The sequence below is a fragment of the Pipra filicauda genome, unplaced genomic scaffold, assembly GCF_003945595.2.
Source record: "Pipra filicauda isolate LSUMZ 115617 unplaced genomic scaffold, ASM394559v2 scaffold435_size564288_pilon, whole genome shotgun sequence".
NCBI classification, from domain to species: domain Eukaryota; kingdom Metazoa; phylum Chordata; class Aves; order Passeriformes; family Pipridae; genus Pipra; species Pipra filicauda.
Window position 1 is genome coordinate 384,417 of NW_024104571.1, and position 21,944 is coordinate 406,360.

Genomic DNA, 21,944 nt, shown 5'->3' on the forward strand with positions numbered 1-21,944 from the left:
CATCCAGGTGATCACCCACTGCACCAGCTCCAGCCCTGAAGGACTGTGATGAGTCATGAGCCAGAGGTGCTGTCTTACCATCTCTTAATTGATGGGAGAAGAGGAGGAAAGGAGGAGGTGATGACTATTTTGTGTTAAAACAGGGATAATTACTGCTACAGAATTTTGCTAGAAAACAAAGCAACAATTCACAGTCCAGACTCCATCGTGGCTCTGCACAGTTCACGCATCCTGTGGACAGTGTTGCTGTGGAGAAGGAGCGAGCCTGCCCTGTCCCTGGGCGGGGGGGGCCCTGTGCCTTGCCCCCCTGCAGGGATGGAGGGCTTCCTCGGGGGGATGCTGCTTTGGGGTCTCTGGGGGCAGCTGCCTGCAGAAGCTAAACCTGTTGCTCCCTAAAACCTGGCTGCAAGCTGTGTGCCTGATGGGATCCCTGCCTGTGTTCGTGGTAGATGTGGCCTTATCCATGTGCCGTGGCCTTATCCATGTTCCCTGGTCAGGTCAGCATGTCTGAAGCAGGGCCCTGGAGGAGGAAGAGGGTACTGCTCAGGCTGAAGGTTCATCTGGCACTGCCTTCTGGCTCCATCTGCATCCAGTGCCATGTTCACAGGGAAAGGTGCATGCAAAGTGTGGGATGTGTTTACGACTGGGATTTGGGCCAATGGACTGAGTGATGCTTCCCTGGTGTACTCTCACATCTCCCAGTAACAAGTCAGTAACTGGTTTCTCTGTATGAAATAGCTCCTCGTGCTTCGTTTTCCCTGGGAATTTGAGTGTACTCTGTGCCCCGTGTGAGCCTTTGTGCTCTGCAGCAGGAGCTGCTGAGCTCTGCCTCTTGGGAGGATGCCTCTCTGCTGGGGAAGAGGGAAGGAGGGAACAGATTTGCTGTGAGGAAACTCGAGAGCCTCTCTCCAAGCAAGCAGGACTCTTGAGGATGTCCCCAGGGCAGTTGGTTGCTTTGAGGACCTTGGGTGAGGCAGGATGCTGCATGCAGGGATGCAGCAGCTTTCCTGTAGCCATAGCAACCGCTGGGGATGTGGTGGTAACTGCTGGCATCCTCCCTGGACCAATGGGCCTGGAAGAGAGGTAGGAATGGGTGTGGCTTCAAGGCCAGGCAGTGAACTACCCCCCAGTCATTCAGGTGGATGGGGCAGACATGGCCCCAGCCCAGATGGTGGAGGCCCAGCACCAGACTCCCCTGACTGGGAGGTGTCCTCTCTTGTTACTTTTTTCCCAGGTGTATTGAGCTGCTCCTTGGAGCTGCCCATGTGCAGGCAGGAACCCCTGTGGTGCAGGCACAGTCCAGGTGGGCTGACAGCTGCTGGGTGTGCTGTGCTCCTCTCTGGGAGGCAGCACACTGCAGCCAGGTCTGGAGACTGCCACAGCAGTGCTGGGGTCTGCAGAGGCTCTGGCAGCCCCCCCGAAGCTGAGGGGTGGGCAAAGGATTGATAAGGACAGGTTGGGGAGCAGTGGACAGAGGAGTGCAGATAAATTCCATCACATAAACCATATCTTGAAGTGAGATTGTCAAACACCTACTGAGCCTGAGGCTCCTGTGGGTAATGCTGGACCTCCCCTTCTCCCCCATCCCTGGTAATCAGGATTACAGATTTAATCAGGATGCAGGAGCAGACAAATACTTGGACTGGGTGATGGAAAGTTCCACTGAGCCTGTTCATGGAACCTCCATGTTTGAATTAATTTTATGTTCTGCTTCCACTTCGGTTCCTCCTTGGGACATGTCCTTCCACGCTCCCTTTTCCTTAAAAAAATTTCCAAGTGAAACTTGAAAGCCAGCGTGTCTCCTGCCCTGCCTCCACTGCATCTGTGCTGAATGGTTTGGATTGAATCACTGTCTCCTGGGAAAGACTTGCAGGGACATTTAACTTGCCTTCGGTACAGAATTAATAAGCAGGTGAACACGTGGGAAGGTGAGAGGACCCAGTGGTCTGCAGCTGAGCCATGTAGTGTGTAGTTATCCATAATCTGCTTGGCCAGGTTTCCTTGGAGCCTTTGGTAGCGCTCGGGCATTGCTGGAGGAGACAGACCTTGGTGCACAGGCACGTGTGTGGCTGTGGAAGTCCTGTTTCCTCTGCAGAGCACGTGGAACTGCCGTGCCCACCGAGTGACAGGGGACGTGATTGACGTTTCCATGGCAAATTTTTCCATCTAGGAAGTTCCCTGCTGCTTCAAGCCTGTAAATCAGGATCCGATGGCCTTTTAAGGGAGTGTGCTGTCAGTCAGTGTTTCCCATCCTATTCTGATTTTGCAGATGCTCAACATGTTCCCAGGGAGGTGCAGACGTGCCTGCAGCCAGTAGGACTAGGAGAAGGTGTGCTTCCTTTCGCTTCTTGTCCCGGCCCCGGGGTGCTGGTGTGTTCCCGCAGAGCCTCTCCGGGTGACACTGCTGGGGTGTCACCCAAGGGGACAGGGCTGGCACTGTCCCCCCCTCCTGTAGTGGGGTGCTGCCAATCCCACTGGAGCTAGGGTGAGCAGAGGGCTGGTGGGCTTAAAGCAGAGCCTGTCGCCCAATTTCGGAGGGAGGTTTGCAAGCAGACCAGACTTAATTTACTGTCCTATTTTCCTGCTGCCACAAGCCTAGTGGAAGAAACGTGTCCTTTGCAGTTTATCTGTAAAACTTTAAAAACTAAGTGAACTGTTAAAAGGATGTTGCTGTGAGCAGTTAGTGTATGGAAAACTGAACGGAAGGGGAGGTTTGTGCGTGGTGCTGGGAAGGTGGCAGGCTGTGTGCCTTGGCAGGTGTCTGCTCTGTGTCAATGGCTGTGTGGGTGCTGTAAATGGCAGAGGAGGGAGGTTCTGTGGTGTGCAGTCCGGTGGGGTAGGTTCCCCTTGTGGGCAGGACGGGCTGTGGGAGGCTCAGGAATGGTTCAGAGTTGTGTTGCCTGTCTGACAAGCTGCACCACGCAGCAGCAAGGGCGGAGGTGCTCAGGTCTGTAAGAATGAGGTTGGCTGAGATCCAGGGTAAACAGAAACTACCTGGGAGGTTCTGTACGGAACCTCAGGTGTGGCTGTCAGGGCAAATCCATCCTCATTTCCTGATGTGCTTATCAGCAGGCACACTGGGACAGCCCTCAGAGTGAGGACACAGGCGAACACGCTCTGGGATGGCACATAAATGGTTGCACACTGTTTCTGTAGGGGCGAAAACAGTTACGGGAAAGGCAAAATAAATAGTTTCCTCTGTTACCTTTACCTTTTTCCTTTTTTCTTTTTTTTTTAAACATTTCATTGCTCTTCTGTGTTACACTGTTGTGTTATCAAATTCACTTGAATTTTGAACAGAATAGTTTCACCTGCTTGACTGGCACGTTTCAGTGTGAGGGTGTCTGTGCGGGTGTGTTTGTGCTGGGTACGATGCACCCTCTTCCCAGCCTGGAGGGCAGAGTGTTTGCTCAGGAGGCTCGGGGTGAGCCCCAGGCTGTTGGAGCAGTGCCTCAGCTCCAGGTCCTGCAGCAGCTGGATGGCCGAGGAGGAAGCTGGGCTGTCCCAGCTATGAGATAGATCCATCACAGCTTTTGGACAGGAATACTTTCCCCTCTAACATTGGCAGCAGTGAACAACACTGGAGAAGCATTAAATCCTGAAGCAATTAAATGTATCAGCAAAGTGGGATTTTTTTTTTTCCTTTTGTGAGATACTTTGCCAGCTGTTGTTTATGGAAAAAAAATCTAAATCTTTTTTGTGAGAACTGTTTTTAGGTTTCTTTGTGTTCGGGGCTGATTTATACATTATGCATTAGTGTGGGAAGGCAAAATATTTATTTACCAGCATGAATATTTAGAGGAAGAATAAGTGGGAATCCGTGCGTATCGATAGCTTAGCCTGAGATCCAGGAGGATGTTACCAGTGTTAGAAGTGGCACAATTAGATTGTAAGGGAACAACAAGACAATAAATTGACCTTCCCTTGCCTGTGTCTGGGTCACCCCTCTGCCTGCACGACCTCGTCCTCCTGTGCCAGTGCACAAAGACATCAAACCCCTCTCCCTGCTGGATCATCAGGAGTAACGGGAGTTGGTAACGTCTCTGTTGCTGGAGATGCTGGTTTCGTGGAGCCCAAAGGAAGAAGGGACGTGTGGGATGGTTCCTAACTGGCTTGGCAGCGTTTGGGAGAAACTGAGGAGCAGAGTGGGCTTTCCTTGCTCAAGTTTGCTGAATGATGTTTGGGAGAGGCTTCTCTTACACAGCACCGTTCTGAGAAGTACACGGTTCTTTGTGCTGTTCCCTTTCCTTTCTGCTTGTGATGAAGGAATGTTGATTAGAGCTCTGGGTAAGCAGCATGTCATTGTTTGGGATGAGGCATGCCATAGGAATAATACTGCTATAGAAGGAGGCCCCGGACTAGATGTTAATTATATTGCTTGTTGATTGCAAAAAATTGCACCAAATGACAGTTTATGAGAGCTGGGCTATCTTAGGAACAAATGGTGTAAGTGGGTTGGAGCTTTGCAGAAAATAAACAATGTGGGGGAAAACACGTCTTTATGGTTCAGACCATCAACTTCAAAACAAGTCACTTCATTGGGAAGTGACTTCCCTGGGATTGGGAGGAGGTGGTGTGCCTTCTTGAGCTGGAGCTGACCCGAAAGATGTGGGAGAATACCCCAGGACACTTCCTGCTGTAAAAATGGAGCTCAGTAAATTCAGGGTCGCTTGCAATGGCAGGCACCAGGGTAACTCGAGAGACCCCGGGTACCTTGTGCTCCAAAGGCTGTGTGTTTTCATCACAGACTAAAGGTTACAAAGTTTCATTGTTTGAAAAAAACAAGGATGTTTCTCCGCTGCTGTCCAGAAAACAAACAAAACCAGAACCTCGGGACTTGGCTGGAAATTGTAACATGAATTGAATGAAATGCAACTACCAGCAAGCAAACCAAGCTGAGACCTGGGAGCAGTGTGGCAGCTCGGTGGTATTAAACAGGGAAGTTGCAAACCTTCCTGGCCAGCACTGCAGTGGAAATGAGGGCTGACCTTTAGCAGTGGTGCAGTAACACCGCGTCCCGTTCCCTGCCGCAGGAACACGCAGGGAACAGCCCCAAATAAAGGAGCACAGAGACGGGGACTTGTCGGGGCTTTGCAGCTCTCTGGGGGGTTGGTTCTTGTCTCCAGGGAGGGCAGGGGTGGGAAGCAGAGGAGCCGTGTGTGCCCCTTGGCAGAGTGGTCGCACAGGACAGGCTCCCGTGGGCTGCCTGGCACACGTGGGAGCTGCCAGGGATGTCCCTGGTGGGCTTGGTCCTGCTTGGCCATTTCCTTACTTCTCCAGGCAGGCTGTGGGAGGTGGCTGCTGGTGGCCATTTTGTGTCTGACTGGCTTCACTTGTCCTCTTCTCCCACTGAATAATGGTAAAAATACCTGCAGAGCTGCACTTGGTCTGGCAGAGAACATGGGGGAGAAAGCAAAGTAAAACCCCCTCGGGCTTTGTGTCTCAGTGGAAAATAGAGAGCGTTGCTCAGTTCTTTGAGGAAGACTCAAGTGAACTGTGTCTGGTTGGCAGGAAGCACACGGCCCAAAGCAGCCAGCCCCGAATCCAGAAGGGTTTGTGATTGTGCCTCCAGAAGGCATTACTTGCCCCACAGCATGCCCTGAAATAGTAATGTTTGGATAATGTTTTGGGGGTAACTAAGCTGGAACATGTGTATAACTGTTAAAATCATGAATGCCAAAAAAGGAAATCCATGCTAAGCTCAAAAATATGGACTCATCATTTAATTTGGATAAATGTTACCATTGTAATTTGGTTTTGTTGCATTGTGCTATAGGCTTTTTGGCAGGGATTTCGTGGGAGATGAGGAAACAGCAGCCTGATGCTTCCCTCAAGCCTTTTTGAGACTATTCTCTTAGTTTTGCCAAAAATCCATCTTGGGTTCCTCAGCCTCCCGCTGGAAACTGCTCTGGAGGGTGAATGTGGGACAAAGCAGATCTTGGAGGCCCCTGCTCCCTGACTGTGCACCAGGGAGTTCTCCCTGGGGCTGGGGGTTTGCCTCTGAAAACCAGGGTGAGGGGCTGCAGTTAAACCCAGCAAGGAAGGATTTGGCCCCTCTGCTCAGCTGGACCTTGCATTCCAGGAGGAAAGGGAAGTTCTGGCTGTTTGGGCTCCAGGGGACATAATTTGTGCGATCTGCAGTAAAGTCATAATTAGCTGGGCTGGTGTTCGAGGTTGGGGCTGAGCAAACACTCCCAGGGCTTTCTTACTTTTACACATGGGCCCCAAACCCAGACAAAGCCACTGCACATCTCTGAGCACACGAAATCGGTTTATAGCCCTGACGTAAGGGCGTGTCAGAAGTGCCCTGGCAGGAGAGGATGATTAAAAATGCAGAACCCTTTGATAGGGGGAGTTTCTCAGTTTCTTTGAGGGAAATAAAGCCCTTTGCTTGGATCCGAAATTAACACAAAGTTTAATTTGTTGCACTTGTTTTAGTTCATCAACTGGGCGAGGGTGAACTCGGGTGCAGATATGTCAGAAAATTAAGCTTTACCCCTTAGAAAAAACCACAAAGGCTTTCAGCTGCCGTTGTGCAGGAATTACAAGGTTGGAGAAGAGGGGGGGCGAAGGCAATTTTTAAAGCCAGTAGACTGGTTCTTTTTATTTACTTTCAGGTTTGGGAAACCTTTTGAAGCGCTGTTCTGCGACCGTGAGGACTCAAGGATGTTTTTTCTTTGTTCAGTTGCTTTTCTGGTTTTGGTTTTTAAATTCCTCGTGATGAAAGCGGGTCCAACCCTCCAGTTCTGTGAGGTGGCACCGGCTGAAGGCTGCCGGGCTGTCCTGCAGGGCAGCTGGCACGTGGGGCGGGAGCTGGGGCTGAGGATGTGCCTCGGCACCGGGCTGAGGGGAGCCAGGAGTGTGTGTCCCCTGGAGAGCCGTGCCCAGCTGGGCAGGAGCTGTTGGGGGTTCGCTCCTGCCTGCCCTTGGGGCCACCTCTTAGGGGTTCTGTTGGGGGGCAGGTCTCTCGGCTGCTGGTGGCTTTGACTCTGCAGGGGGGAAGGAGCCACATCCATGGCTCCACCACGTCACCTGTCTGGCAGGATGAGGGGCACAGGGGAGCCGAGTGGCACCCGGGAGTCCTTCGCCGTTTTCTCCAAGTTCTCCCAAATGTTGGTGTTGGGGGCAATGTGCAGAGGATGCTGCTCTCTGGTGCTGAGAGCCACAGGCATATGGCACTGGTAGGAGTGGTTACCATGGAAACCTTTCAGCAGCATGACATCACCAGCACTGTCACATTTAAGCTTTTCAAGGCTTTTTGGATTTCAGGAATTACATAACTTTGGAGGGGTTAGGCTGGGGCTTGGATCTAATCAGTATTTAGGGTCTTAGTTGAATTACACTTCTAAAAAAGCCAAACACCCCAATCCAAAAGTGCCTGGCTACGCTGGCAGTGGTGGTTGCAGCAGCAGTTGCTGCATGGGGATGCTGGTAATGGAGGCTTTGCTCCTCTCCTCTCCCTGACAGCTCATACCTGCCCTGTTGTGACCCTCCCAGAGCTGGGCACAGCTTTGCTGCTCCCGAGTCCTAAGGGATGCAAGAAGGGAGCGCAGGTTACCCATGGCAGTCGAGGCAAGGGAGCGTGTTCATTTGGGGGTTGGACAAGCTTTGTGCTGTCCCAAAGGTGCTGAAGATTTCCTGTGGAGATCCTTTTGGGGTCAAGACACCAGGTGGGCCCTCGTTTAGCCATGCTGGGAGTCAGGAAGTAATTTGAATTCACACAAAGGTGGCTTTACGTGTAAGGGTGTCCGTGGGCATCGCTGCCTCCACTGCCCCAGTGACGTGTTCCGGCAGCGTTCGTGCTCTCGCTGCAGCCACAAACCAAAACATCCCTTTGGGGCTGGGCACTGCTCTGACTGTGCTGTGGATGTGCAGTGAACCCAGTCGGGTCCCCTGTGCTTGAAGTGCAAGCTTCAGGGCTTTCTGGTCAGCTTGGACAGGCTCTGCAGGCCCTGGAGCCTCAGGCAAGCTGGAGCCACTCTGGGCTGGGGCAGCAGGAACCGCTGGCCCAGCTGGGCTTGGGCAACTGCCTCAGCCCCTCACTTGTGGCAGTAACAGCAGCACGGAAATAGCTCCCTGGAAAACAATTCCATGGGTTCATCCTGCTGCCTGTAGGTGCTCTGCACAGTTTTGTGCACAGCTTTTGATTCAAGCCTTCTGGCAGAGGGAAATGTTTCAATAAGAAGAAAAAGCAAGAAGTTCTGTGCAGTCCCTTTTCCCTCTTGTGGCCAGCGTCCCTGAAATAGGTACCCAGCTGGGGCTCCTAATGATTATGGTGACAGAGTGTTCCTGTGTGATTGACTCTTAATTTTTACGTTTATCCTGCTGGGCAGTTCCGTGCAGGGAAGACAGCAGCATTCAGTATCTCCCAGCTGCCAGTTCACTTGGAAATCTGTTCTGGGAGTCAGTAAAGTGAAATACATGAGCTAATAAGGTATTAGCAATGATATTAGTGTTTCTCCTCTTCTTGAGAAGTTATCCTTACCTGATTTGTGGTTCTGATCAAAGTGATGAGTCTGCAGCAAACACCCACCTTTGTAAATGATTGTGTAGCTCACGTATGGATCCAACTGCCAGAGACTGTCCTGTGAGTGTTGGCATGGCTGGAATCTGCAGTGGTGTGGGCAAAAGAGGAAGGATGAGCACGTTCTTCATGTTTACTTTGTCACCCAGTTTGTGCATGAGTACTTCCACAGTTGGTGTCATCTCAGGGTCTTCTCAACAGTGACACATATTTGTGATAGCAAGGCCTTAAACTTCAGCATCTAAAGTGCCAGATAGGCATGAAAAATAAACAGGCACGCGGGGCACTGGGCACCTGGATGCTCAGAAGCAAGGGGCTGCAGTGCCCAGGTTGGGGATTTAGAAGCCTGATGTTCTTTCCCTGTTGGTGCTCAGCTGTGGGCAGCCCAAACTCGCTCTGAAGATGCTCAGCACCACAAGTGAAAGGAGATTTCTGTTCCTGATTGTGCAGAGGAATGGATCCACACCTGGGAGTGTACCAGGCAAAGGCAGGGCAGTGGTTTTCACCTTTGGCTGGGGGGGTCTGGCTGGAGGGGTCCTCACCTCTTTCAGAATATGGGGGTTTGTCCTTTCCACGGTCCTTCTTTCACGAAGCTTTCCTGTCTGCTTGTCCCTCTGTGAGATTCCCTCTGTCCTGATGGTGACTGGGAGAGCCCTAAGAGTGCTAATGAAGGACTTGGTTCATCTTGTTCTGTAATTTCTGAATTGGATGACAGCTGGCTGCTGAGCCAAGGTTTTTGGTTTTTTTTTTTGCTTGGAGCAAAAGAAAAATCTTCATCTTGTTTCTGGCTTTCTGTATTAATTTCCTAGTTGTTTGCGTTCACCATTCTGCCCAGTAATTTTTCATATATGTGAACTTAAGGAAAATACTCTGTGGTTTTCTGTTAAATGCAACTTAGTGTTTTTCTGAGACATTCAAGACTGAAGCTCCTTGCAGGAGATTTGGAAATAATGTAACAGTGGGGCAATAAACCCTGTAGGTAATGCAGAGAAAGTCTTGAAAGATGCTGGATTTGTTTTTAACCACAGAACAACTGCTCCAGACTTGGGGTTCCTGATTTGGCATTCCTGATTGTGTAATGATTTACAGCAGTGAAAGGCAGGTTAGTTCTAGGATTCTCTGGAACAAAAGATTGCCTGGCTCTGAGAGGAGTGACTTATCTTGCAGTCTGACTGAGGGAGGTGTAGCATGAAAATGAGGGGAAAAACTGAAATCCAGTGTAAACCAGTATGTCAGATTGTTAGCAGTGGCTGGAAGGTTGTCTGGGGCAGTAATACTCAGCTGGCACGGTTCAGTGTTCCTGTGGGGAACAGCACAAATCCTGCCACGGAGGAGCAGTGTGGTGATCTCTGCGTGCTGAGGGGGTCAGGGCTGGCTGTGTCAGCACCTCCGTGGCAGCTCTGTGACAATCCCTTGGTGCCAGCGTGCAACACCGAGACCGTGAGGAACTGCTCACTTGGCTGGAGGGAGTAGGACACTATAAAGACCCCTCCTGGTGTCGTTCCTTCCATCGGGGTCCATCAGCTCTTCTGCCTTCAGGGCTATCAGGGCCGGCTCTGCGTCTGAGCCACAGAAGCCAGTGCCTGGCAGGGCTTAGAATCCCAGACTGGTTTGCTCCAAGCCCCATCCAACCTGGCTTTGAACACTTCCAGGGATGGGGCAGCCACAGCTCCTCTGGGTAACCTGTGCCAGGGCCTCCCCACCCTCACTGTAAAAAAACTTCTTCCTCATATCTGACCTCAACTGACCCTCCTTCAGCTTAAAACCATCACCCCTTAGCCCTGCTAAAGGAATGAAGGGTTGCATTGCAAGCCTTGTAGCTTTATGGAGTGTTACCTGCAGGAAGACAGCTTTTAAGCGTTATTTATATTTTGTTTATTTATTTTATCAAAACACTTTTGTGTATGTCATATCATCTGCAAGAAGAGTGTCATACCTAGAATGATTCATAAACCAGATGGCATTTTACTGCCTATGGAGAGTTAATCTCCTGATCTGTTTGTCTTTTACCTGTAATTGTGTATGAAAGACAACTGTTATTTTAAGGAAAAAATGATTAAACCCCCCATTTTTACTTAGCTAATATCATTAGAGTCCACATACAAAATTTTGTTTTGCTAAATAGGAAACCCCAGAACCACAGTGTCAGCCCACTTTCATCCTGTCCAGCTGTTCCTGCTAAGCCTGGAGCAAGGGACCTCTCCATCCTCTGCAAGTGACTGGGGGCAAGTCCTTGGTCATCCTGCTGGGATGGGTGGGCTGGTCCTGAGAGGTTGTGTGGTCCTTCTCTCTCAAAATCCCCAAGCTTCAGCAGGTGGGTGATGCCAGAAACCTGTGCTTCGGTGTGGGTCACTTACAGCTCTTGTCTGCTCTCCTCTTGTGTTTGTGTGGTCTGTCCACTTGCCTTTGCTGACATCAGAAGCAGTTCTTCACTCCTGACAGGAACATAAGAAGGAGTAACTTGGGAAAGAGCCAGGTGGATTTTATTGCAGCCTGGACATCCTCAATAATATTGCCTGGTCTCTGCTGATTTCCCAGCCCTCACCATTTTGTTAGTAATAGATTAGAGAGAAGACAGTTTGATTTTGAGCCATAGCCTGAGCTAGTTGCTGTGGCAGGCAGACATCAGTCATGGTTTTACGCGTCAGCTGGACATGGGGGATGGCCAAAAGGAATCAATGCCCGCTCTACAGTGTGGGCTCTTGTGCCAGTGCCAGTGTCACCAAGCTTGGGTGGCTCTGGAGAGCGATCTCACTCCCCTGGTCTCTCTCTGCAGCACAGGGATTAGAGTCACTGGGCAGTGCCGCTGTGAAGTGAAACTTGTTGGAGTTTGTGCCACTTGTAAGCTCTGTGGTAAAGCAGAAAGGGAGTAAATGAATCCCCCAGGTAGGGTCTGCACTGCCCAACTGTGTGGCCCTAAAATGTTATGCTCCTGCAGAAACAGGCAGCCTGGAAACCATTTACTAGAGGAGTTCATCAAGATTTGGGTCTTGGGATTGGCCTTTTCTCATGCATTTGTTAGTGGCTCGTGTACAGAAGTCAGAAGGCACGTGGCTGGGAGTTGGGCTCAGAGGAGGACCAGGCTGTCTTAGGGGTGAGCACAACAGCCATAGGTCCGAGACGAGGTTCACAGCACAGCTTCTGCATGGAGGGAAGTCAGGTCCTGAGCTCTGGCACGTGAAGGGTTTCCAGCAGAGATCAGAAAGTGTTCGTGCTCCAACACACAGCTCTACTGAGAGCTTGTTAAGACTGGTCACTGCAGCGGTGTGAGCACACTGACAAAGTAATCCAGGCTGGAGCAGGTAAATGGAAAATACTGGGATCATCAAGAGACTGTGAAGGCTCAAAATAAGAAACCAGCACCTTGGTAAAGTAAGTGCTGTTTGAACATACACGGGGGTAAGCGCTAAGCTGGTGGACAGGGCTGGCACGAGAACCAGGGCATAGAAATTGGCAACGAATAAATACAGGCTGGGAACCAGAAACTTCTAGCCATGAGATGGGCAGTCTGGAATAGCTTCCAAGGAAAAACCAGAGCAGCCCCAAACCAGGAGCAGTGAGGTCCCTGCTCCAATCCAGTGTTGTGCAGGAGGGCTCTGGAGGGCTGGCCTCACACCGTGCTACGGGGCGATGTTTGTGTAGGTGCCAGGAGAGCAGAGCGCCAGCGTGGAGCAGCCTGCTGGGACACATGGTTGGAGGAGTCTCTGCCTCAAAAGCTGAGGGTTCTCAAGGACCATATGGATGCTCTGCCATGTTTCATCCCTGGGGCAGCAGGAGAGAGCACTGGGATCCCAGTGTTTGGGTGGGAACGTGTTTCTCCTGTTTGCTGAACTGCCGTGAGACAACAGAGATGAGCACAGCTCCAAGGAGCCCCATCACTCCAGGCTGGGCGCTTTGTGTGCTGCGTGTGCTCCATCTCCAAGAGAAAACATTCCTTCTGCTTGCAGTCCAGGGTCCCATGTGCTCACCCACGTGTTGAGAAACAGCTTGCAAATCATTATCTGATTGGCATCCAGCCACTAAACTTCCAGTGACCTGCCTGCTGATATTATTCTGTGCGCTGCGTTCTCCTGACATATCTCTGTTGAGCACGTTGTATTGTTTTTGGAATAAATATGAGGGTAAACAATAAAAACTGAGAACAGCCGCCAAGGATGGAGGTGAAACATAGACTTTGTGGCTGGTGTTGGAAATAGGATCTTTGGTCTGGCTGCCCTCTCTGGAAAGGGGCAGGCACGTTTGAGCAGTGCCAAAACAAAGTGACTTGACCTTTGCCATCTCTTGGTGCCAGCTCAAAAGGTGTTGTATGTGGAATCTGGCTATTTTTGGATCTTGCCCCACAGAGCAAGTGCTGTGGGTGAGTGTCTTTAGTGTATTTAGGAGGTACAGGGAGTTTCTGCAGTGGGCCAGGCAGCACGATCCAGGTCTTGGGTGAAGCCCCTTGACCCTTTCCTGAGCAGTAAGATTGTTAACTGTGTGTTTTCTGTCCTCATGGAGCATCAGGCCTGTCCCGGGTGCAGGAAGGTCTGACCTTTAAAATGCAGCAAGCAGGTGTGGCTGGCTCTGAGGGCATCAGCAGTCACTGTGGGGACTGCAAGGTGACAGAAAAGGGCACGTTGGTGTCACTGACTGTGTGCTCCTGGGGCAGGTGAGGGTGGGCATGGTGTTAAACTCTAAATTGCACAATAGGCAGGAAAGCACCAGACAGAGGTGTGATTTGTGAGTGGTTTTGTGTTCCCGGTGTTTTTCTGGGGTTTATGATCTGTTCATTTTTTGTTGTCAGTGACAGGACCCTAGCAGAGAGTCTGAGGATTCCCTCCACAGCCTGGTGCCAGGGAGCTCATTGTAGGTCAGTTTGGGTAATGCCTCATTAGAGAACTGGACAAGCACTGCAGTACTGCTTAAATGCAAATTCCAGTGTTAGGGAATTTGGTTGGTTCTTTCTTCTGTTTTAAATGCACCTGCTGCTAGAGATGTTTCAGCCAGATCTGCTCCCTGACATCCCCAACATGGGAACACCTGAAACTTCGCAGATCCCTTGCAAGTGTGTCCAGTCCCAGTTTAAATGAGCACATTATGTTTCAGCTTGGCAGCAATAAGAGGAACAATGGGGAAGAGGGAAAAATCTCAGAGTTAAAAGAGATTTCAAAAACACCTTAGGAAATGTTCCCAAACAGCCACAAACCCTCCCTGGGGATCCTCTCCACATATTAGAGCTCCAGCTGCTTATATCAAACAGTTCAGAAAGGAAAACTTGGCCTGTGCAGCTCTCGATGGAGAGAAAGTGGTGATGGAGTGCCAGAGAGTCTCATCCAGTGCAGGAAAAGCCCCCCCTGTGTGGGGCTGACCTGTCATGAGTTGGGAAGCCTTTCAGGAAACTAATAGGAAAATGCATTAGGTGGTGGTGGTTATGCTTTCCCCGTGCATCGTCCAAGGGTGTTCTGCTTCACAGAGTAATTCTTTCCCCATGGCTGTGGTGAAAACGTTCTGCTTCCCTGAGTGATCCAGCCTTGCTGTGGGAAAAGGGCCTTTTTAAGTCTGTGGCAGTGCCAGCACGTGCTCTGGGAGGAGCGTTTGCTGGGTGTGATCCCTGCTGGTGCAGGTGGACATGGCTCTGCTGCAGCCACCTGCAGACACCTGCACAGTGGGCAGGGGGAAAAGCCAGGCAGGGTAAGGGCAGAGGGAAAACTGCTGCTGCTGCCTTGCACGGGCGGGGGGATGGCGTGGGGACAGCTGAGGTGGAAAGTGCAGGGTGGAGGTTTTGAAGGCAGGGCTTGTGCTTTGTGGCGAGCTTGACACTGCTGGGGTTTCTCTCTGAAAAAGCAGTGGGGTTGAGTTGTGGTGAAAGCAGCCGTGGCCATCCCGTCAGACAAACATTGACAGCTCTTTGTGTAACTGTTGAGTGCTCTCAGAGGGGGAGAACTTCCTCTGAAAAGCCTGGGAGGAGGCTGGAGCTAAAGACATTCTGTGGAGCCAGTAACATTTGGAAACGTGTGCGTCCTTGATCTGGAAGCCAGGCTGGGCTCTGGCTCTGTACCTTCTGTTTGGCACCTGTGCTGCAGCTCCCCTTCCCTCTGGCACATGCAGGGATAACTCCTTGCAGCAGAATGTTCTTGATCTGGTTTGGTTAGGAGTGGGGCAGGGAACTTTCTTCCACCCAGTCACTGCATACGAATTGAGATGACTTTGAGTAGTTAGAGGGGCCAGGTCCTGCTCTCAGTCCTGACACTAAATCATGGCATCGACAGCGAGCCCAAGTGTTGGTCCCAGGTTTCACAAAGTAACCAAGCACTGGGATGGGGTGTATCCTTCATCCTTTAATGTGTAGCCTTATTCCTTGCCCCAGGTCCCCTGCAGGGGGTCTGGAGCTCTGAAGCTGTGATATGCCCAGCTTGCAAGGTCTCTGGTAGAGACCAGCCCTGTTCTTGTGCCTGACAGCATCTGTACTGCTGTGGCTGCAGCTGCTCCAAACAGAGGGAACACCATTCCCAGCCACTCCTTGCCCTGTTTGGGCCCTCCAGCAGGCAGCTGTCTGCCATAAGGGACTTCTTTGCTGGAATTTTTTTTCAAACCAGCTCATCTGGTAAAGAGATGTGCTCTGATGTCAGTCCACTGGTGGTCACCTCTGCCGGGCAGTGAGTACCTGGGAATGGTGATCTGGTCATGAGCTGCAGCAAGGGGTATATTCAGGGCTTCAGGCATATTGGAGGCAGCCAGCAGAAAAACTGTCCCTGGTTTTGGTTCGCTCTGGCTGAGCCAAGTTGAGTGGGAAATTCAAAGGCAGAGAGCTGAATAAAATCAGGGCTTTCGGAGGTGGGAGGGAGGCATTTAACAAAATCATTTACTTTTCCATAAAAGCAGTGTGGTTTGAGTCCCATAAAATCAGGCTTTGAGGTATTTCTTGGGGGTTTGGAAAGGGTGGGGTGGTTTCTGGTCTGATGCTGAGCCTGGTGGAAACGTGAGAAGATATTTTGGCCTGTGAGTCTGAAAGGCAGTCCCTCAGTTCCCTGCTGCCTTGGTATCTGGCGAGGCACTTCCCTCCCTGCACCTCGCTGTGCTGCTCAGTGCAGTGACAGTGATAAGGTCTGTGTTGTGAGGGTGCTGGGGGATTAGTCAATTCTTTGCAGTAGTTTTGGGAAATCTCATGGAAAGGAGCCCTAGAAGTGGAACAAATTAGTATTTGTGATCCAAATAGTTTGTCCCTTCTTGCCCAATTCCGAGTTCACATCCTGCCAGCAGTTGCTGTGTGTCCCGGTGCACAGCATGACCACCCATCGTTCTGTAAGTGCTTTTGTGAAGGACTGTGGAGCTGTACTAGTCCTGGCCAGTGCCACAGCTGCAGAGGCTGCTGCCTCCTTGTCCTGTGAGCCCGGTCTCCTTGCTTGGCTCTGTGTCAGATGTCAGCACAGATGTGCTGGTCACTCCTGTTGCTGCCATTACGTGTTTTGTTGTGTTCATTGTCGTGGAATCGTAAAATTGCTTGGGCTGGAGGGCACCTTTAAAGGTCACCTAGTCCAACCCCAAGTATATGGTGTTTCTTCCCACGCTTACATTCTTCCTCCAGCTCTGTGGTGGGAGCTGAGTCCCATGTACAGCTGTTGATCCTTACCCAGACCATCAGTGCAGTGGTCCTTCTGTCCTCTTCCTGTCCACTTGTCCTGCTGTCACAGTGGGGCAGCAGCATTGCTGAGGGTCATATTTAACATGTTGAAAGCTGGGAACGAAGGCAAGAGCTCCAGTCTTGCTCCTTTGGCCCAGTTCAGTTTCCCACACTGAGGATGGAGTTACTGGAGCTTTTCAAGGAGGCAGCGTTTGTGCTGCTGATGTGTTTCTGAGCTTCCTTCTTCTTTGCTTTGAGTAGCAGCACACATTGTCCTTCTGGGTGCTGTTAATGGCCCACCTTGGGCACTGCCCACTCATGGACCTTTCTGCAGATGCAGTAGGGTGTTGTCCTGTATCATCCCTGCCCCAGTAGCAGGACCTGGATCATCCCTGGTTCAAACAGGACTTGCATGGTGGGACTTGGAGGGTGCCCAGGGCTGAGAAGAATGGGGACAAGTTACCCAGTGCAGGGCAGGGAGATGCAGCTCCCTCCAGCTGTCTGTGAGAAAGGGTGTTTGGGTCCGTGACCCAGGGATGCTCCTGTTTTCCAGCTCAGGAGCTGCTGTGCCTCCTTCAGGAAAGGACTGGAGGATCAGAGCTGGCAGGCTCCTCTGCCCAGGACTGCTTTCCTCTCCTGTTTGCTGCTGGAAACTAACAGTGCAGAGAAATAAAGCAGATACTATATCTGGCCATGTTTATCTTGTTCCACAAAATAGCCGGGAGGATTTTCCTGGGTGAGGAGCTGTGGCTTCTGGTCTCATTATTATTCAGCTGCTCTTTGGTGATATTTTGCTTCTCCGAGACCTGCCTTAGAAATATTGCTGGTTGTTTTATGAGGGCCCACAGCAGAGGTACTGTAAATCTCTAGTGTTAGATGAGTGACAGTATCTGTGCAATATTTTACTTTTCGGCCAGGCCATAAGAAGCACTTTCACTGTGGCTGGTTATTAGGCACTGGTCGGGTGGGCACGTGCCAGATTTAGGGCTGTGTCATCCTGAAGGACAGGGATTGTGCCTCTAACGACTCTCCTGTTCAAGAGCACTGTGGTTTCAGCTGGCAGAGCCCAGGGATGGCCAGTGATGGTGCTGGGGCTGTTTCAAGGGCCACTGGGGTTTTGCTGTCATTAGGGCTGTGCTTTTTTCAACAGCCTCCTTACAGTTTGTCGGTGTTGATGTTTGCACTCTGCTGAGGGTGAGGCTGCTCCTGGTATTCCTGGTTTGGAGGTGTTTGTGATTTTCTCCAAAAGCAGATACTTAAGGAATCCAGAGAGAAGGTGCGAGAGCTTCCATGTGCATTGAAAAATGTAGCCTTGCATCACCAGAGAAACGCTCTCCTGCAGATCGTGTCCCCAATTAATGTTAGTAATTATTTCTTTCCCAGTGCTCTCTGTAAGTGGTTCTGCATCCGTGCCGTTGCAGCAGCATGGATCCCATTCTCGGTCTCCTCGTGGAGGTTTCCATGCTGTGTTTGCCACAGAGTGTGTCTCCTTCCAGTGCTGTGGCTGCTGGCAGCGGGAGGCTCGGAGGTGCCAGTTTTAATCAAAGCCTTTCATTGCAAACCCAACTTCTCGTGTATTTGGGATGATGAGAGATCCTGAGCACGTGAACTTTGCGAAGGCAGCCCTGAGCAAAGGGGGAAGGGGTCGAGGCTCGTGGCCATCACCCCCTGTCATTTGGGGCTTTTTCCTTTCTCAGCCTGCCAGACTGTGGGCAGCTGTGCAGCCACTGGGCAGGAGGGAGGCAGAGGGGATGCTCACCTTCCCCAGGCCATCAGCAGAGGCACCTCGGTGGAGGAGTAGGTGTCCTGGAGCTGTGAGAGAGAGGAAAGAAGGTGTCAGGAGGCAGAAAGGAAAAGCAGAATTATTGTTTTTATTTGCTGCCTGGGTTGCAGGAGGGGCAGGGCCTGGGCTGTGCAGAGGGCAGCAGGGTTATGGCTCTGCACAGAGGTTGCACAGGCTGCCTGGACTCGAGCAGAGCCCGCTCCCAGACTGCTGTGGTTTAACCAGCACACAGATCCAGCGAGCTCCCTGTGGGCACAGCAGCAAACTGTGCTGCCTCTTCCTGCAGAGTGACGGGATTAGTTTGACAAACCCCTTCTCGACCACTGTTTTCAACCCTATTACCCCGTAATAACTTTTTCTGTCTGACTGATGTGGAATGATAACCAGAGCAAGGAAACTGGCTGCATTTTGAATGTCTCATGTGTCCAGGTTTTGTGTCTTCAGCTGTCAGGGAAAGGGATGCCTGTTGACCCAGGGGGGATCTGATGGAATTAGCAGTGGCTCAGAGCTGGCAGGAGGCAGCACTGGAAGATGCAAGTGCATGGTCTGGTTTCTGTAGGCCTGATTTGTGCACTGGCACCTCATTCTGCCTGCAGAGGGGGAGAACTGCCTCGGTGCTCATGATTCCTTGCCTCTGCCTTCTGCCTGCATCCACTCTGCTTCCTGGCAAGCCGAATGGATTGGACACAGAGTGGTCGTAGCTCACCGGCTTTTTAAGCCTCTGAAAATTCAGGCTGTGTTTTGGAGACAGAGCAGGGGACTGCCAAGCACTATGGTGTCATCTTGGTTCCTCTGAAGCGTCCCTGCATCGTACCAGTGCAACAGTGAACTGTTGCTGTCCCCTGTGCTGTAGGAAATCTGGGATAGCCCCAGAGATGGCAATACCAGTGTTGTAGATAAAACATTGTAGATCATCTTTCCCTTCCTTCACCACAAAACCTGTCTGAGCTGGGACCTGTTTGATTACTGCTTTGTTCTTATCTTGGATGTCGCAGCTGTGCTTGCTGTGATTTGTCCTCCACTTCCCTTGGCAGGGGCTAGAAGGGTGTAAGGTCCAAGGAAGAACCTTGGATCTGAATCTGTGATTACAAAGGAGCTGCTCTGGAGAGTCCCCTGAGCCATGGGTGACTGGGAAGGGCCTGGCAGAGCTGCCAGCCAGGGTGCTGGCTGTCCATGCTGGAGGCATTCAGAAGCGTGCTGCTGAAGTTGATTCCAGTTTCCCCAGTCGCTCCAGTGGGAACAGAGCTGGCCCAGGAGCTGAGCATCTCACCTTCCTGTGGGCAGCCCTGTGGTGCAAGCCGTGCCCGAAGCAGCCTTGCTGGCTGCTCTGCAGGTATCGCTCTGGGCTGGCCTGGCTGATGGCAGAGGCTGGCATTCAGCCACCTGCAGTTCTCTGGGATGAATCTGCTCCAAGCTCCCGAGAAACCCTCTAGCCTTTCAGTAATGCTTTTCCTTGGACACGGGGCGGGCGCTCCGGAGGGTCCGGCGGGTTGTTAGCATGCACGGGCGTGCCTTGCCTGGCTCTCAGCAATCCCCTTCTCCCAGCCCGCTGCAGCCACACAGTTTCCCTGTTTCGTGCCCGTTTCCCAGAGATCCCAGTGGCCCCAAGTGCCTCAGCCCTGCGCCCCAAAGTTCAGCAGTGCGCAGTGCAGTGTCATGCCCTTGGTCTTTCACCAGCACCCGGAGTTTCTGCTCCAGCAGGACTTCCAGTCGCTGTGCACACACCTCTCTGCATCCCCTCTGGGTCCCTGCCCTGGCTCTGAGCAGTAACCCAGCAGAAAGAGGTGCTATGCTTGGGCTTCTGCGTGGCTGGAATGACACCTGGAAACACGTTGTCGGAGACTGTGTCGGGGTGCACAGAATTTCTCAGCAGGTGCACCCCTGAAATGGGAGTGTTCGTGCAGGAGAGGGCAAGAGGCCTTTTTAAGGCTGTTTGCAGATTATTCACTGCAGGGAAGTGTAACAGTTATGCAAAGGTTATGCCGCTGAGGGGTACGTGGTATTTAGCTGTGTGATAGCCACTGAAATCCATTGCCCTTCTGGCTAAACCTCCCCAAAGCTCTCTGGAAGTGCCTGGCATGTGTTCCCTGAGCGTGACACAGCAGCGAATAGGTCAGCAGAGCAAACTGGCCTTTCTCACTGTGGGGCTGAGGCGAGCCTCCCCCTGACCCGATGAGTCCCCAGGAGCAGCTCCCAGCCTGGCCTGCTCACCAAGCTGCTCACGGTGTGTCACTGTACCCGCTCACACCCCCTCCTTCGTGTCCCTTGCTGGGCTGTCACGGCCGTTCCTGCTCCCTGTGCCTTTGGGCAGCCAGCCCACTGCCAGGCCTCTGGCTCGGCATCCTCAGGGTGCAGTGCTTTGTCTCTAGCCTGGTGAAGTGCAGGGAGATGCCCAGCAGCCTCCTTGGCTTTGCTTTAAACAAGTTTTGTCTCCCTACAACCATTAAAACTGAAAGCCCTGTGCTATGCGAGTGGATCTTCCCTATATTAATGCTTTCAGGTGCTCTGGGTCACTTCTTACTGCAGGATGTGTATGGGCTGTAAGGAAGTGGGGTTGGACTGGTGGGATCCAGTGAATTTACACTATGAAATGCCTGAATTTTAAGCGCCTGCACTTTTCCCAGTCCCAGCTGAGGAAGAGCAGTGCTGCGGGTTTGCAGAGCGGATCAGGGGAATCAGCACTGTCCTTCACGGGTGCCTGTGCAGCAGGCAACAAGGTACTGCCCTGGTTTTAATGGGAATTGCCCTCCTAATTGTGTGTCGAGGTGGGATGGGTGGATTTCATGTAAGTCAGGGCACGGGCAGTGGCCATGGAATTTTCAGTTTGTGCATAGCAAATATTTTGGAGCAGCGGCTGAAGGTGGTTGATGCCCCTGTGTGGGAGCCTGTTCTGAACCCAGTGGGGTTGCAGGTGGGTCCTTCATCCCAGGAGAGCATCCGCAGCTGCCAGTGAAGGATGTGAGCTCGTGGCCCTGCTCTGCACGTGCACTTCTTCCGGAGTCTCTGGAATTTGCTCAGTGGGAAGCATTGTGCCATGGAAGATTCTTGTCGAATGTGTCCCCTCCCCAGCTCCAGCCCTGCCAAGAGCAGGCAGGGGCTGTACAAAATGTGTGTATCATGTCTTGTTTCTTCAGGGATCAGTCCTTCACACAAAAGGACTTTTCTTGTGGACAGGAATGCTGCTTTCTTGTTTTTCCATACAACTTCTGCCTCTCTTTTGGGAAAATGCTGGGGATAGTTGTTGATGGGCCAGTATCACTAGTGTCATGGAAACTGGTGGTGGACAAAAGCTCTGGAGGGGCACCAGAGCACTGTTCTGGCATGCTCAGGGAAGAACAGGCCAGAGGAGGCACTTTTTCTGAACTTGTGTGCCATCATGTAAATGCTTCTCATTTGCTGCCCCATAAACGTAGCCTCTTCCAGAGTAATGAAGTCATAGCATATCCTCTGGAATTGATTGAAAGACTAGTTCGCTGTTGTAAGGTATAATCCCACTTTAAAGACTACTCTCTCATTTAAAAAGATAATCTTATTTTAAGACTCTTGATAGTACTGCAGCAATGCTTCCACTAAGGGAGGAGGGGGAGGAAAAGAATATAATTGGGATAAAAGAGAAAATGAAAAAAGAGCCTAGTAGTACTTTCATAAAACAGATGGTCCATTCTCCAGCCACATGTAAAATAGAGTTCTGCCTGTGTGGGGATTTACATGTAATTACAGCTGCCCTTGTAGCTTCCTCTGATGTTCTCTAAGGAAGGAGGAAGCAAATTGTGTGCCTGCTGTTGTCCCTCTCCTAAAGGCCTTGGAGGGCTCATAGTGTGGAGACTGCACCCATCTGTGTCCTGGGATTTCTGGTGCTCCAACCAGTGTTCAACCAGGAAAAGGCACTGAGGAAGGAAACCCCCACCCTCTTGAAAGGACCCATGTTTGGTGACTCGCCACCTCGCTAAATGACCTGTGTTTGGATTGAACTGCAGCATCCCAGGCACAGCTGCAGAGTGGGAAACCAAAGGGTTGGTGCCTGGTCAAAGGGCAGA

The 21,944-nt window shown here is 51.5% G+C and overlaps 1 protein-coding gene across 2 annotated transcripts in view; it reads left to right on the forward strand.

Annotated features, from left to right (window-relative positions):
* SLC24A3 (solute carrier family 24 member 3) overlaps positions 1 to 21,944 on the forward strand; it is a 115,307-nt gene that overhangs the window by 31,487 nt on the left and 61,876 nt on the right. The window lies entirely within an intron of this gene.